The following is a 14403-nucleotide window of genomic DNA, read 5'->3' on the forward strand; positions in this document are numbered from 1 at the left end:
GGAGAGGGGGCAGAAAGCAAAGAATAACAAAAACCATCTCCTGTCATCACCTCTGTCCTGCCAAAATCCAGGTTCTAGAACATTCTGCCTGGGTGGGAACCACAGCTTCTGGTTTTCTGTGTGAGCCTGAAAAGTTACTCACCTGCAACTCTGCTCCCTCACCTCTAAAATGGGGGCAGTAACAGCTCTGACCATGTGGCATATTGTGAGAATTAAATGTAAGGAAGCTTAGAGCAGTACCTAGCACATAGCAAGGTCTCTCAATTTATTATGTTTCATATTAATATTCAATACATCTATTTCTCCATGTATAGATAAGGCCACAGAATACCAGCGGTGCTGCTGCAAATTGATACCAACATCAGTGGACTGGACTCCCAGCAAGACCCTCCTGCCCACTCAGCACACCCACCAACAGTCTTCAGCAAAACACAGCCGTGTCCATGGCCAGCCCCCCGAACTCTGATAAACATCAGATGAGCTGTCATTCCTCTTCAAACAGAAGTGAAAAGCAGGTGTTAAAAATGAAATCAGAAGGAAAGACAATAATGACTGAGGTGGTATAACCTAGGAATGCTTAGAGTGTGTAATGATAGCGACTAAATGTGCAAATTAAAAAATTTTTTCCATAAGGAAGAACAAAGGAGTATCAATAAATGCAGGGTGTTGAAAATAGATGGTAATTAATATTTTAAAACGTTAACGTATGTATGAGACAAGCAAAAAATGTTTATTTGGTACAAAATTAATATTTTGACTACTGCATTTCCTAATAAAACTTATGCGGACAGCTTAATCAAACACTATAGTTCTTGGAACCTTACGTAGGGCATGAGATTTTGTAGGTTTGTCCAGAGTGATGCCCAGATAAATCCCAGAGTGATTTGTACAGTGAATACGGAAGTATTTGCAAAGTCCCCTTGGGGGAATGGTGAGAAAGGGGGAAAATTCAACTTCCCCAAGTGGAGAATTCTTGATATTCTCACTAGCAGTGTGGACAACCAAAGCTATAGGCTAAGCCCCCAGTCTTGGGGGTTGTTCATATGAAACTTAACCCCACAGGGGATAGGTCAAGCCTACTTAAAATTAGGCCTAAGAGTCACCCCCAAGAGAACCTCTTTTGTTGCTCAGATGTGGCCTCTCTCCCAAGCCAACACGACAAGCAAACTCACTGCCCTCCCCCTCTCTACGTGGGACCTGACTCCCAGGGGTGAGGACCTTCCTGGCAACATGGGACAGAAATCCTAGAATGAGCTGGGACTTGGCATCAAGGGATTGAGAAAACCTTCTGGACCAAAAGGGAGAAGAGTGAAATGAGACAAAGTATCAGTGGCTGAGAGATTCCAAACAGAGTAGAGAGGTTACCCTGGAGGCTATTCTTACGCATCAAGCAGATATCACCTTGTTAGTCAAGATGTAGTGGAGAGGCTGGAGGGAACTGCCTGAGAATGTGAGGCTGTGCTCTGGTGACCACGGTTCTTGAGGATAATTGTATGATGATATGGCTGTCGCAGTGGGACTGTGTGGTTGTGAGAGCCTTGTGTCTGATGCTGCTTCTGTCTACCTTACTGATGGACAAGTAAAACATATGGATTAAAAATAAATAAATAATAGGGGGAACAAAGGTTAAAATAAATTTAGTAGATTGAAATGCTGGTGATCAGTGAATGGGATGGGTAAGGGGTATGGTATGTGTGAATTTTTTTCTGTTGTCTTTTTCTTTCTTTTTCTGAATTGATGCAAATGTTCTAAGAAATGATCATGATGATGAATATGTAACTATGTGATGATATTGTGAGTTACTGATTTTATATATGTAGAACAGAATAATCATATGTTAAGAATGTTTGTGCTTCTTTGTTGTCATGCTTTTTTTAAAAATTTAAAAATTAATAAAATAAACTTTTAAAAAAAGCAGGCGTTAAAAGGCAAATGCCTCCGAGGGCCAGGCAGGTGAAGGATAAGCACAGAGAGTCCAGCATCGTGCAGTAAGGGGTAGTGGAGGCCAGGTGACTGGACAGTCCAGGCCCCGTCCGGGGGAGAACACCTGCCAACTCTGGCCAGCGTGTGCTAGGCAGGATTACAGCCCTGAAGTTGCCACATCTTCTAAGTTTTCCAAGGAAACCAGAAATGCAGATTCCCATGCAAAATCTCCTGATTTTCAAATATTGGCAAATCGTTCCTTATCTTTAAAACATGGCTGTCCAGCCATGGGGCTGCATGTAGGAGCCCCCTCCCTGCGGCCAGGGACCCCAGGCAGACCATAACCAGGCTGCAGACGGGGCAGCCCATTAGCCCAAGGCTTTGGAGTGGGGTGGGGAAACTGAGGGCTGGGAAATGGACATGAAGGGCGGTGAGGGTCAGAGGAGGACACCACAGGAAACGGGAAGCTCTAGGTCGGGCTCTGCCGTCGGAACGTGAATGGAAGAGGGACCCGGCAGTGCCGTCTGAGCAGATTCCGGCAGGAAGGTGACACTGATGGCACCAAGGATGCAGCGTCCCTCCCGGCAGAAAGGACGGTGGCACCGTCCACCCCATGTGGCCTGATGGTGCCCGCAGCCCTGACCCCAGCAGGCGTCTCCCGGAGCTGGCCTGCTGCCCTGTGGCCTCTGCACGAGACAGGGGCGCCGCTGGGGCCAGAGACGTGGCTCTGCCATCGCCAGTGGCCTATCGCACGTCCAGTCAATGATACAGGAGAACAAGGGGTGAGATGTGAGAGGCTGGGGGCGCGGCCACATTCCCAGTGGAATCTCCCCGGGGAAAGGGACAGCGTGCCCGGGCATGGCGCTCGCCGCCCAGTGGGGAGCCTGCAAAGGACAGGGGTCACCGTCACGGCACTGAGACTGCCCCAAAGCCCCAGGAAACGGACACACGCACAACCCAGCAGGGCTCGAGCCGGCGCCAGGGACCCTGACTGGGGTCGGCCAGAAGCCCATCCCTGGGCCCTCGGTGTGACCGAGAGTCAAGAAGCCACAGAGCCTGCGTGCAGGGCCAGGCGCCACCGAGCCCGGGCTGGCCCCATTTCCATCCAAGACCCCTGGGCTGGGGGAAGAGCAGGCCCAGGCGAGGCGACGAGGGGCTGGCGTCGGCACAAAATGTAAGGAGGAGCCAGGAAGCTCAGGAATCATAATAACATTTCGATATGGTAGTTTAAAAAATCTAAATTAGTGCCTAAAAGTCAACGAGGAGCAACCAATCACATTTTGAAATAAAGACTTTTAAGCACCGTCGTCCCCTTGCCTCGCTCACTCTCACGCTGATTCTGAGCCTGGCCAGGAGGGCTGACGTGACACCAGACTGAGACCTGAAGGAAACTGGAAATCTGAGTTAGAGCTTCGGAGGCAGAGGGACGGGCCTGGCAAATGGGAAGGCAGAGAGCAGGGGGCAGGGGTCCAGGGCAGACGGCCGGACCCACTCCCAGCTCCAGCCCCTCCTGGACCAGCACTTTCCTACAAGCGGCACCCCAGGGACACTCGGTGAGATCCCCGCTGGGGGTCCCGCCTCTGTCCCTCCCTCAGCAACCCGAAGCACTTGTCCGGCAGATCTCAGCCTTTCCTGCCAGGGGTGGGGTGGGTACCAACATCTGGGCAGCTCTGGCTGGCTTTTCACGCCGTACAAAAACAGCCCAGGGCTTTACGGCTTACTGACAGGAGGTCATGAGTGGGAAGGAAAGCTTATTAAACCGCTGACAGTAGCTCCCTTTTAAGGTATTTCCTTGGGTCCACCACGCCACACCGGCCTTCAACCTAAACGAACGGCAGCCTGTGTTCCAGTGACCAGCCCAGGGCTTCGAGGTCAGCTGGCCCGGAAGCAGGGGCGCCAGGGGTCGCCACTCAGGGGCAGGGGGAGGAGGGAGGAGGCAGGTGCAACATAAATGAGATGACAAGGCTTCGGGGGCAGTGACGGGGTGGGAAAAGGGGCACAGGCAGGCTGCTTGCCTGAGGGCCTCGGCTCAGCCTTCCAGGGTTTCGAAAGAAAAACATTGATGCAAAATCTCCTGATTTTTTAAGGGTTTCCAAGTAATTTTTTTAAATGTATTTTTAACCCTCTAGGGCCAAACAAAGCAGATCTGGGAACTCCAGGCCCGGGTTGTGCTCCCCCCAGGGACACTGCCCAGCCATCTGCCTGGCACCCAGGGTGGGCTCGGGAAGCTTCGCCCATCTTTTCAGAAAGCTTTCACCAGCCTCATCAACATCCGCTTCCAAACAACAGCTTGGGAAGAAACGTGGCTCAGGAGGGAAACGGTGTGAAGAGAAGAGCTGAGAATCTGGAAGGCTATTGGGGGGGGCGGGGGATTGCAAAGAGGGAATTCCTTAAAAGGATTTAAAAGAATTTTATTGGACATCGTTTAACACAAGTCAGGGATAAGACCGGCAGTAATTTAATTCTTAAGCACAGCAAGTGAAACTGCGCGGGGGAGGGGTGTGGTCTCGCGGATGGGGCCACACAGTGCGCTGGGGCCTTCCGTCTGAAGGCTACCCCAATACATGGCTTAGATGCACAGGTCCAGTCCCCAGTGGCAGCCCCTCGGGACGGGCCACTGGGCCCAGCTGTTCTTAAAAGGGCAGCGAGCCCGAGCCACACTGGGTGGCGGCCGCAGCAGCTCCTCTCCGGCTGGGTTCTCAGTTGCTACCCGAGTCCACAGCCGCAGCAGCCCTGGAGAACTGGTCAGAGCAGCCACCCCAGCCTGGGGTGCGCCGGCCCTCTGGGCTTGGACAAGCCGGCCAGGGGATTTGGACGCGAAAAAGGTGGAGAACTACTGCCCTGCATCCTCTTCCTGGAAGCTTTGGCTGGCCACTGGCCTCTGAGAACACCACGCCTACTCCCTGACTGCCCTGGGTGCCCCTCAGCTGGAGCCGCAGGCGCGGGTGACGTGGGAGACGGGGTGGGGGGACACAGTCCCTGCCTCGAGGAAGGTAAACAAGAACAAAGATACAAACGCCAATTTCGAAATGGGCGTGACGGGCAAGGGCCAGACCCACTTGAAGGTGGACTTCTCAAGGGACCACCCCAGGGCTACCCCACCACCAGAGCCCCGGGCACCTCTCCTGCAAGCCTTCCAGAACTTTCCTCTCTCAGCCACCTGGTATCCTTGTTGTTCCTCAAACATGCTCCCCTTTCTAGTTTCAGGGCCTTTGCATTTGCTGTTCCATCAGCCTGGCCACTCTCTTCCCCAAATTTCCAAAGATGGGCCTCTCCTTCAGGGCTCATTGTGAATGTCACCTCCTCTGAGCAGTCTTCCCTGATTTTTTTTTTTTGTATGCTGTATGGCAGGTTCACATTTCATTCTTTTTTCCATGTTGAGTATCCCGTTATTGCAGCACCATTTGCTGAATTTTTGTTTGTTTTGCTTGCTTGTTTGTTTTTTTGGGAAGTGCATGGACCGAGAATCGAACCCAGGTCTCCCTCTCGGCAGGGGAGAATTCTACCACTGAATTACCCTTGCAACCCCTTCCCTGATTGTTTTATACAAAGTGGCCTCTTTCCCTTCACTCTGCACCCCCTTACCTTGCTCTGGCTTCTTCATTGTCCTTCTCGTAGCTGCAGCTGTGCACTTTACCAGCTTTCCTAGGTTTGGGCAGTCCCCTCCAGAAGGCGAGTTCTGTTATGGTCACCTCCCCATCACCAGTCCGCCCGTGTCTGCTGAACTAGCAAACACCCAACGCTTATGTGTCTTCATGAAGTGCCAGAAAAAGTGGGCACCCACGACTGCCTTAAGCAGCAGGCAGCATCCACCGCCCGGTTTCACCGCCTCTCTCGATTCTCTGACAGGGGGACAAGACGGCAGACACAGCAGGGAAAGGGGAAAGGACGCTGGAGGCAAGCTGTCCCTCAGGCGGGCCCCGCAGGGGGTGCTTCCTCGAGCAGACTCCCCACGGGAACGCCCAGCAGGCTGGGGGAACCCACCACCACCCCAGGGACCCATCTGGAGGGAAAGGCGTGGGGCCCTGCACGTGCGGACCCCAAGAAACTGGCGGTGCCGTGGAGGCCCAAGGACAGCGTCTAGGTGACCTCGAGGAAAAGGCACGTGGTGTGGCGCCTTGGGCCCCATGGGGCGGGGGCGGAGGCGTGGGCGGCCCGGGTGTCGGTGCGTGCGGACTCTAAGTACGTGAGAGGCGCAAACCCCGGGCGGCGCGCTGGGACGGGACAGGGCGCGGGCGCAAGGGCGGGGCGCGCAGGGCCGGACGAGGGGGCGGGGGGGTAGGGTGGAAGGTGCGCTAGCGGCCCGGGCGCGGGAAAGGCCGCCTAATACCCGCAGTCGCTCAAGCGCTGCCCCTCCCCGGCGGGCGGGCTCCCGGGACGCCCGGTGCCCGCGCGGCGGTGGCCTCGCACCGGCCGCGGCACGGCACCGCCTCTCCCCGCCCCGCGCACCGCCCCCTCCCGCCGCCCCGCCCCGGCCCGGCCCGCTCCCGCCCTCGGCGGCGCTGCGCGGCGCTCCCGGCGCACTCGGAGCCCGGGGACCCGGAGGCGGAGGCGGGGCGGGCGGCGGGCGGCGGGCGGGAGCCGAGCCGAGCCGAGCCCGGGCGCCCAAGCCCGGCCGCGGCTGCGGGAGGTGCGCGGGCGCCCGGACGGCTTCCGGCCCGTCTGCGTCCTCGCCCCGGGCCCCGCGGCCGCCGCGGGGACCGAGGCGGCGGCTTGGCCAACTCCAACGGGACGCGGCGCCGGGAACTTGAGGTGGGAACTTTGCGCGCCGCAGCCTCGCCCCGCGCCCTCACGCCCCGCTGCGTGGCGTGGACTTGGACCCTGGCGAGGAGGGAGGCCCGGGCGGAGAGGGGGCATCCTAGCCACCGGCCAGGGCGGAGGGCCGGGGGTGGGGGGCCGGTAGAAGGAGGAAGGGTTGGGGCTGCGTCTGTCCCCCATTCGTTCTTTCCCTGGGCACTGAATGGAGCGCCCGCCAGCCCGGCTTATCGCGTGTTCGCTGACACGAGCCGTGTTTGCTGGCAGGAGCCATGGTTCCCCTCAGCCTAGGGAGAACCTACCTGGGTAAGGTTCTTCCTACCGGGGAAGGGCTGAGCCCAGGTGGGCTAGAGTCTTTGAATGGTGAGGGACAAGGGAGAAGTTCATCCATCTATTCATGGAGTGGGCAGAGGTTGATTGAGCACCTACTATGTGCAGCTCACCTTGAAAAGCTCAACATTCATTCTTTCATTCATTCAACCAACATTTATGGAGGCTGGAAAGACAGAAGTGGAGCAGCCCCTCCTTGAGGAGGTCACAGCCTGGTGGGTGGCCAGATGTCCACCCAGGCATGTATGAGCAGAAAGTCACAGGTTGCCAGCTGGTCATTCTCTGTTCAGCTAATGCATCGTCAAGGGGATGTGGGGGAATTGATTCTTGGACAGGGAAAAAATATCCAAAAAGTCTCCTTAGGGGAGGTGATAATGCACAGCAGAAAGGTTAAGAAACACAGATCTTACGTGGCTGATGGACGCACGCTCGCAGCAGTGGGTTTGTCGTCCACTCAGTAGGCGCTTCCTTAAGCACTTGAAGGGCGCTGGGTGCCAAGGTGAGTAAGACAGCCCCCCTCTCTGACACCCTGTGGTAAGTGCAGGGCGAGGTGAGTGCAGGAAGCAGGAAACGCTCTGATTCATGGTGGAGAGGAAGCCCAGTTTGTTCACTAGAGCCGATTTTATAACCACACACATGGCTGCGGTAGGAATCGCAGTGGGGACCTGCACCAGCAGCCTGTCTCCTGGAGCCCAGGGCAGGGTGGGCTGGGGCGTGAGGCCATGGCGCGACTCTCCTGGGTGGGGCTCCCAGGCCTGCGAGGAGCTCTGCAAAGGCACTTGCACAGTATCTCGACAGGCCCAGGGGAGCCTTCTCTGTTGCTTCTAAGCCAACGCAGCCGGTGGAACAATGTCTGTCGTGGGACACGCTCGAAACCCGCAGGGAGCCGTGAGTGTGCTGGAAACGAGACAGCCTTGGCTCCTCTGTGCGGGCTGGAGCGCCTGGAGCCTGACTTGGGCCCGCCTGGAGCCAAGCTCCTGTCCACTGCAAGTTTAGATTCCCTGCACCAGCATGAGCACAAGAGCACAGGGATGCTGCTTAGATGTGGACCAGGGGGCTCAGACTGCAGCGGGGGGATGTGCCTGTGAGGCCCCAAACGGCACCTTGGATGGGTGCTACATGATGCGGAGTCCACACTTCCAGTGGCCAGAGGGGCAGGAGTCTGGGGACACTCTCACTGAACCCAGAGATGTTGCCCTTCGTGGGAAATGGCTGCTGCGGAAGCCCCTTAAGTACAGTTAGAAAGAGTCTAGCTGCAGACTCAGTCACTGTTGGCTGTTTTATTATTTAGCAGACTGAATGTGATTAACCAATCAGAACATAAAGTACATGGCAACAGATAGGACCTGATCTTGCCAGCGACTGCTCCCCAGCTGTACGGTGACTTACTCCCCAGGTGCAGCCCTCCTCCTCCTCCCTCCCTCCCTCTACCCTCCTTCCTCCCTCCTCCCTCCTCCCTCCCTCCCTCTACCCTCCTTCCTCCCTCTCTCTACCCTCCTTCCTCCCTCCTCCCTCCCTCCCTCTTCCCTCCCTCTACCTTCCTCCCTCTCTTACCTCCCTCCCTCCCTCCTACCTCTACCCTCCTCCATCTCTCTTACCTCCCTCCCTCCTCTGTCTACCCTCCTCTCTCCCTCCTCCCTCAACCCTTCTCCCTCTCTTACCTCCCTCCCCCTCTACCCTCCCTCCTCCTTCCTTCCTCCCTCCTCCCTCCTCCATCTCTCTTATCTACCTCCCTCCCTTCTCCCTTTACCCTCCTCTCTCCCTCCTCCCTCTACCCTCCTCCCTCCTTCCTTCCTCCCTCCACCTTCTCCCTCCCTCCCTCCTCCCTCCACCCTCCTCCCTCTCTCTTATGCCCTCCCTCCCTCCTCCATCGACTGTCCTCCCTCCCTTCTCTTCCTACTCTCCTCCCCCTCCTTCCCTCTCTTATCTCTCTCCCTCCTCCCTCTACCCTCCCTCCTTCCTCCCTCCTCCTCTCTTAACTCCGTCCCTCCTCCCTTCCTCTCCCCTCCTCCCTCCCTCCTCCCTCCCCACTCCTCCCTCCCCCTCGCCCCCTGCTGCCCGGCCACACGTACCCTGGAGCCTACAGCCTTAGAGCTTACTACCCAAAAAGGGCTGAGGAACTGTGTGTATCCCTAGGTCCCCACTCCCCCCCCGCCCCACGTTGAAACTCGTCTCAAAATCCAACCTGCGGCAAAGCAGCTAGGGAAAGGACCTTCTGGCCCCTGCCCCAGAACACGTCCTGGTAGGAGGCGAATGTGCGCCGGGTGTTCTCTTGCCAGCAGCAGAATGTGGCAGCTCAGAGGCAGCCTCTGTCCTTTTACCATGGTGACACTCAGGCACAGTGTCCCACTTGGGGGTGGGAAGGAAAAGGAAGGGCCTAGCCGGGCTCAAGCTCCCAGGACACAGGGCTGAGGTCCGGTGTGGCCAGAAAGACGGGTTCCCACATGGGGGTAGTGACCACCAGATCAGTGTGCCCAGCCCTGGCCTGCGCTAGTGGTGGGGTCATTTTTGATGAGCATTTTAACTGGGGATTAACGCGGCGTCTGAGTCAGCCCAGCCGGGCAGGCGGGAGACTGGGGGTCCCGACGCCCGCCAAGTGAGGGAGCAGCAGGGAAAGAAGGCAGAGCCTAAGTGGCTGCAGAAGTGCTGCTTCTCTTTGGACAGCTGCATTGGGGTTACATACGGCACCCCAGAATCAGTGCCACAAAGCCGCTGCTGTCACGGCCCCAGAGCGTTAAAGATCTGGTTGTCGGTGGTTCTTCCTTTCTGGAGGCTTGGGGGGGGGGGGCCTCCTGGCCCAACATCGCTCCTACCTCCGCCTCCACCCCCCTAAGTGCATCCCAGCTGAGTCCCTTTTGCCATGTGAACATGCACAGGTTCCAGGGATTAGGGCTTGGGCACCTTTTGGGGAGAGCGTTACTCTGTCTACGGAGAAACTGAGGCCCAGCCAAGGTGAGCGACTTGCCTCCACGCCAGGCCTGAAGTGCAGCCGTGCAGGAGGTGTTTGCTCTCCACATTCCTCCACTGGGGAGGTGCAACTTGCTATGTGGACGCCCCCCCAGCACACACCCTCAGCTCCCCGCGTGCTGGACACAGCTCAGCAGCTGCCCGAGGCCATGGTGGTCACCCGGCTTAGGGCCCAGGACGCTCAGGCACAGAGAAGCTAAGTGGTTGCCACGGGCGGCACAGCGGGCAATGCTAGCCGGGCACCAGGCCCCAGCTCCCACACCCATCACCATCTCTGACTTCCACGGGGGGCTCTTCTGGGAAGAGGCCAGAGTGCAACTCAGAGTCTAAAAATATGATGGGGTTTGCAGATTTCTTGCTCTGCTCTTGGGAAATAGGAATAGAGGTATCTCCTTCCAACAATGAGACCCTAACTGCTTTCTCCAGCCCCAAAGACCCAAAAAGCTTGCCAATGGAAAGGGAGACTAGAGACCCAGTCCCTGGCTGCGTGGGGGTGGCAGAGCCCCCACAGAGTTGGTGGCCTCACTTCATCACGGGTCTCAGCCTCACTTTCCCGTCTGTGGAACGGAGCCGTTAGGGCAGGACCCGCCAGGCAACGGCGGGAGGCGGTGGCCGTCCACTGTGGCTCTGCGTTTGGGGCTCTCTCTGAACTCCCCCTCCCACTGGTGGAGAGATGGGCACAAGGTGGAAGAGCAGGCCCTGGGGGGGCAGGGTTTTGTCGAGACCCTGGAGAGAGACCGAGAGGTGTGGTAGCACTTGGGACTCTGCACCTCGGTTCCTGGAGCGCTTCTTGTCGTGGTGGACGTGGCCTGAGGATGGGAGGTCAACCGTCACACCTGCCGCAGGGGGAGCCCCCCAGGCGTTGTCACCCCTACTTTGCGGGTAGGTGAGAGCTCAGGACTGGCAGGTCCAGGCCTCCTGGCAGGCGCCGTGGTGACAGCTGTGGCCCCCTCTCCACCTCTACCCTATTTCCAGAAGGGCCTCATGCCAGGCTGCTCCTTGGAGCTCTTTGCATCTTTTGGAAAGGTCTGCTCACCCCAGGGTAGCTTGGCCGGCAGTCCCGGGGAGGGGCGTCGCAGGCCCAGGGGCTCATAGAGGGGAACTCGACCAAGCAGAAGGTTTTGGCTCCTCCAGCGAAGCTCCCAAGGCAGGTCCAAAGAACTTTCTAGAAGCCCTGAGAAGGTTGAGAAGTTGGGCAGGGTACAGAAGGCAGGGGGCGTCCCTGTCAAAGCCACAGCAGCCCCCAGGGGCCTCCCTTTTCTCTCTCCTGGATTTACAGTGAAATCCCCTGGTTCCAGGGAAAGTTTGTGGCCGCCTTGGGGTTGGGCAGGGCAGGAGTCCCCGTCCCCATGGAAACCATGCAGTGGTCAAGAAGCGGGCGGTGTTGGCGTTTTGTGCCCTCCCCTTCGTTATCTATGCTGGGTGAAGCTCGGCACTCGGGTGGCCGCGCTGTGTCCTGGGCCTGGCCTCTGGCCGTCTGGCCATCCTTCCCTTCATTCCATCCCATCCTGGCCCCTGTCCTGCCTGTGAGGGTGGCATCACTTTACATACTAGCATGGCACCCTGCTGCTAGGGTCTTTCTCCTCACTCAGCCCCGGGTCCTTTAAGCTGTGACCGCGTGCGGCATGCACCTCTGCTTCATGGCCTCTGGTTCTTGCACAGGGTTCCATGGCCCACATCCACCACCACCTGCTTCCAGGGATGGACAGCGGGGCCCCCGGCTGCCCTCAGCTGCCCCCGGCTGCCCTCAGCTGCCCCCAGCTGCTCCCAGCTGCCCCCAGCTGCCCCGGGCTACCTCCAGCTGCCCCCAGCTGCCCCTGGTTGCCCCCAGCTGCACGGGCAGCACTGGCCTCGTGTTCTCGCGCACCGGCCCTCTTGTCAGTCAGTTTCCCCAGAAGCAGACCCTGAGTCCAGGGCTGCGGTGCCCATCTTTGTTAGCGGCGGTATTTGCCACAGCCTCTGCACCCACAGCTGGGCCGGAGGCAGGAGCCTCCCTGGTCGCCCTGAGCCCCTCTTGGCCGCTGTCCCTGCAGGGAACAGGCACGCAGCAGGAAAGGCAGCATGCGGGGGAGGGGGCTGGGCCCACGGGGGCGCCCTGAGCTGAGGGCAGCTGCACGTCCGGCGCCTGCCGAAGCATCCCCTCTGCCTTCATCTTCACAAACACTCGAGAAGGCAGGGGCCGCTGCACCCGCCTTGAACAGATGAGTTGTTCTTACCCACCTTTAACCGTCGGAGTCCCTGCGGGGGACTCCGGCCCAGCTTGGGGTGGCCAGCGTGTTGACCCACTGGGAGCAGGACTAGCTTTCTCTCAGCACCCCCAAGTTCATTTCCTAGTACACAAACTAAGCTGCTTACAACTTGGTGCTATTACTTACAGTTTTCCCAGATCAGAACTAGGTCTGACAGGGGCCAATGCCAGGTGTGGGTGGGCTGGTTCCTTTTGGAGACCCCAGGGAGAATCCACTGCCTCGCCTTCTCCAGCTTCCAGAGGCTGCCACGTGCCTGGGCTCCTGGCCGCATCCTCCGACTGTGGGTCCTTCCTGTTCCATGCCACTGACACTCCCCCTGTCCTCCTCCTTCACCCCTGGGTGCCCTCGAACCACCTCGGCCAGCTGCACAATTCAGGGTCCATGCCGGCCGGCAGGCAGCCTCAGTGCCCTCTGCATCCCTGTTTCCTCCTGCTGTGTGAACTAACATAGGCACGGGTTCTGGGATTGGGGTGCCGGCGCATCTGGGGACCCCCCCGTCAGCCCTGATTCCTGCCTCCGCTGTGCCAACTCGGCAGCTTCCTGAGACCTCTACTTGGCTCTTCCTGCCCCACCAGCCCTGCCAGGTCTTTCCTAAAAGAAGAAGACTCTGGAAAACAGCCGTATGCTTCTTGAGATCATCTAAAAGTGCCCCTAAAATCCGGGCCCATGTCTAGACCAGACAATGCTGACAGTTCCTGGGGCCCCCTCATCAAGATGCCATGCCCCGGCCTCTCTCCCTGCCCCTGCCCCTGCCTTGGCCTCTCCTGGCTCCATCAGCCCAGAGCCCAGGGCACTTCCTCCTGCTTGGGCCTCCCCAGCCCCACGTCCCAGCCCTCGGCTCTTCCTCTGAAGTTCTTCACAGTCCCTCGACGCACCGCGTCTGCTCTGCTGTCAGCCTAACATGAGCGACGAGATCAGCTCTCAGCCCCGCCCTGTGGCCACCCGCTTCCTGTCCCACAGAGGTGAGGCCAGTGCCGCCCCAGCCCCACCGGCCCTCGCTCCGTCTGTCCCGGCTGCGCTCCTGCTCTGCTCTTCGGCCTTTGACCATCCAGGCTGTTCCCAGGTCAGGGAACATCCTCTTGCTGTTCCTCTCTTTGCTCAGCGCAGCCCCGTGCCACCTTCTCCGAGGAGCCCTCCCTGACCCCTCCAGCCAGTGTTTTCCCGCCCCACCCTAGTCATCTCCGTCCATCCACTGGTCTCTCCTGCTCACTGTCACTGTCAGCAGAGATTATTGGTGCTCATTTGCTGACTCTGCCCCCACACACATACTAGAAGGCCGGCTCCCTAGGGCAGGGGCTGGCTCAGTCTTGTCCACTGCTGCGCCACCAGTCCTAGCACAGAGCCCCACACACATGCAGTCCAGGAACTGCTCACGGGATGGACAGATGGGTGGGTGGCTGAACGACAGCTCCCCCCTTTCTCAAACGGCTTCCTCTTCCTGGGCACCCTGAGACCCCCCCCCCCCCCCAGTGGCCGTTAAACCCTCTGTGCTGCCCTGAAGCAATGCGAACAAGCAAACTGGTGGCACGGCATCTAGGACGGGATGGTGGGGACCGGGGGAGGGCAGGACAGGGTGGGTCAGACTTCGGTGCACGGGGTTCCTGTTGGGTGGTGGCGATGGTGGCACAGCTTTGGGGACACACTGAACAGCACTAAGTTAGAGACCTGAATGTGGTTAAAGGGGAATGTTAGGTTCTGTATGTGATAAGGGCCGCAGAAGTGCACTGCACAAGCAGGGAACCCTGAATTGAGTTAGACCATGGACTGTGGTGGATAGTACAGTTATAAAATGTGCTCTCATTCATTGTGACAGATGTTCCACACCAATGCAAAGTGGCGATAATAGGGTGGTTGGTGCGAATCCTATAATGTAGGCATGACTGTTCTATAAACCCACAACCTCTCTAATAAAAAGAAAATCCCTTATGACAGAGGCAGGCACCATGGGGCTGGCAGGCTGGGTGACGTCGTGTGATTTTCCACAAGTTTGACTTCTGAACGTCACCCACGGAACCAGGCCCCACATGAACCACCTGGGCCTTGGCCAGGCGTGCCCACCCAGACGTGCCCACCCAGGCGTGCCCGCTTGGGGCAGGCGAGCTTGGAAGGGGCAGTGCTTGCAGAGTTGCGGTCTTTCTGTTCACTCCAATCTGCTGCGACAGGAGAGCATGACAGAGAG

The sequence above is a fragment of the Tamandua tetradactyla genome, chromosome 1 (genome assembly GCF_023851605.1).
Source record: "Tamandua tetradactyla isolate mTamTet1 chromosome 1, mTamTet1.pri, whole genome shotgun sequence".
Classification (NCBI taxonomy): Eukaryota; Metazoa; Chordata; class Mammalia; order Pilosa; family Myrmecophagidae; genus Tamandua; species Tamandua tetradactyla.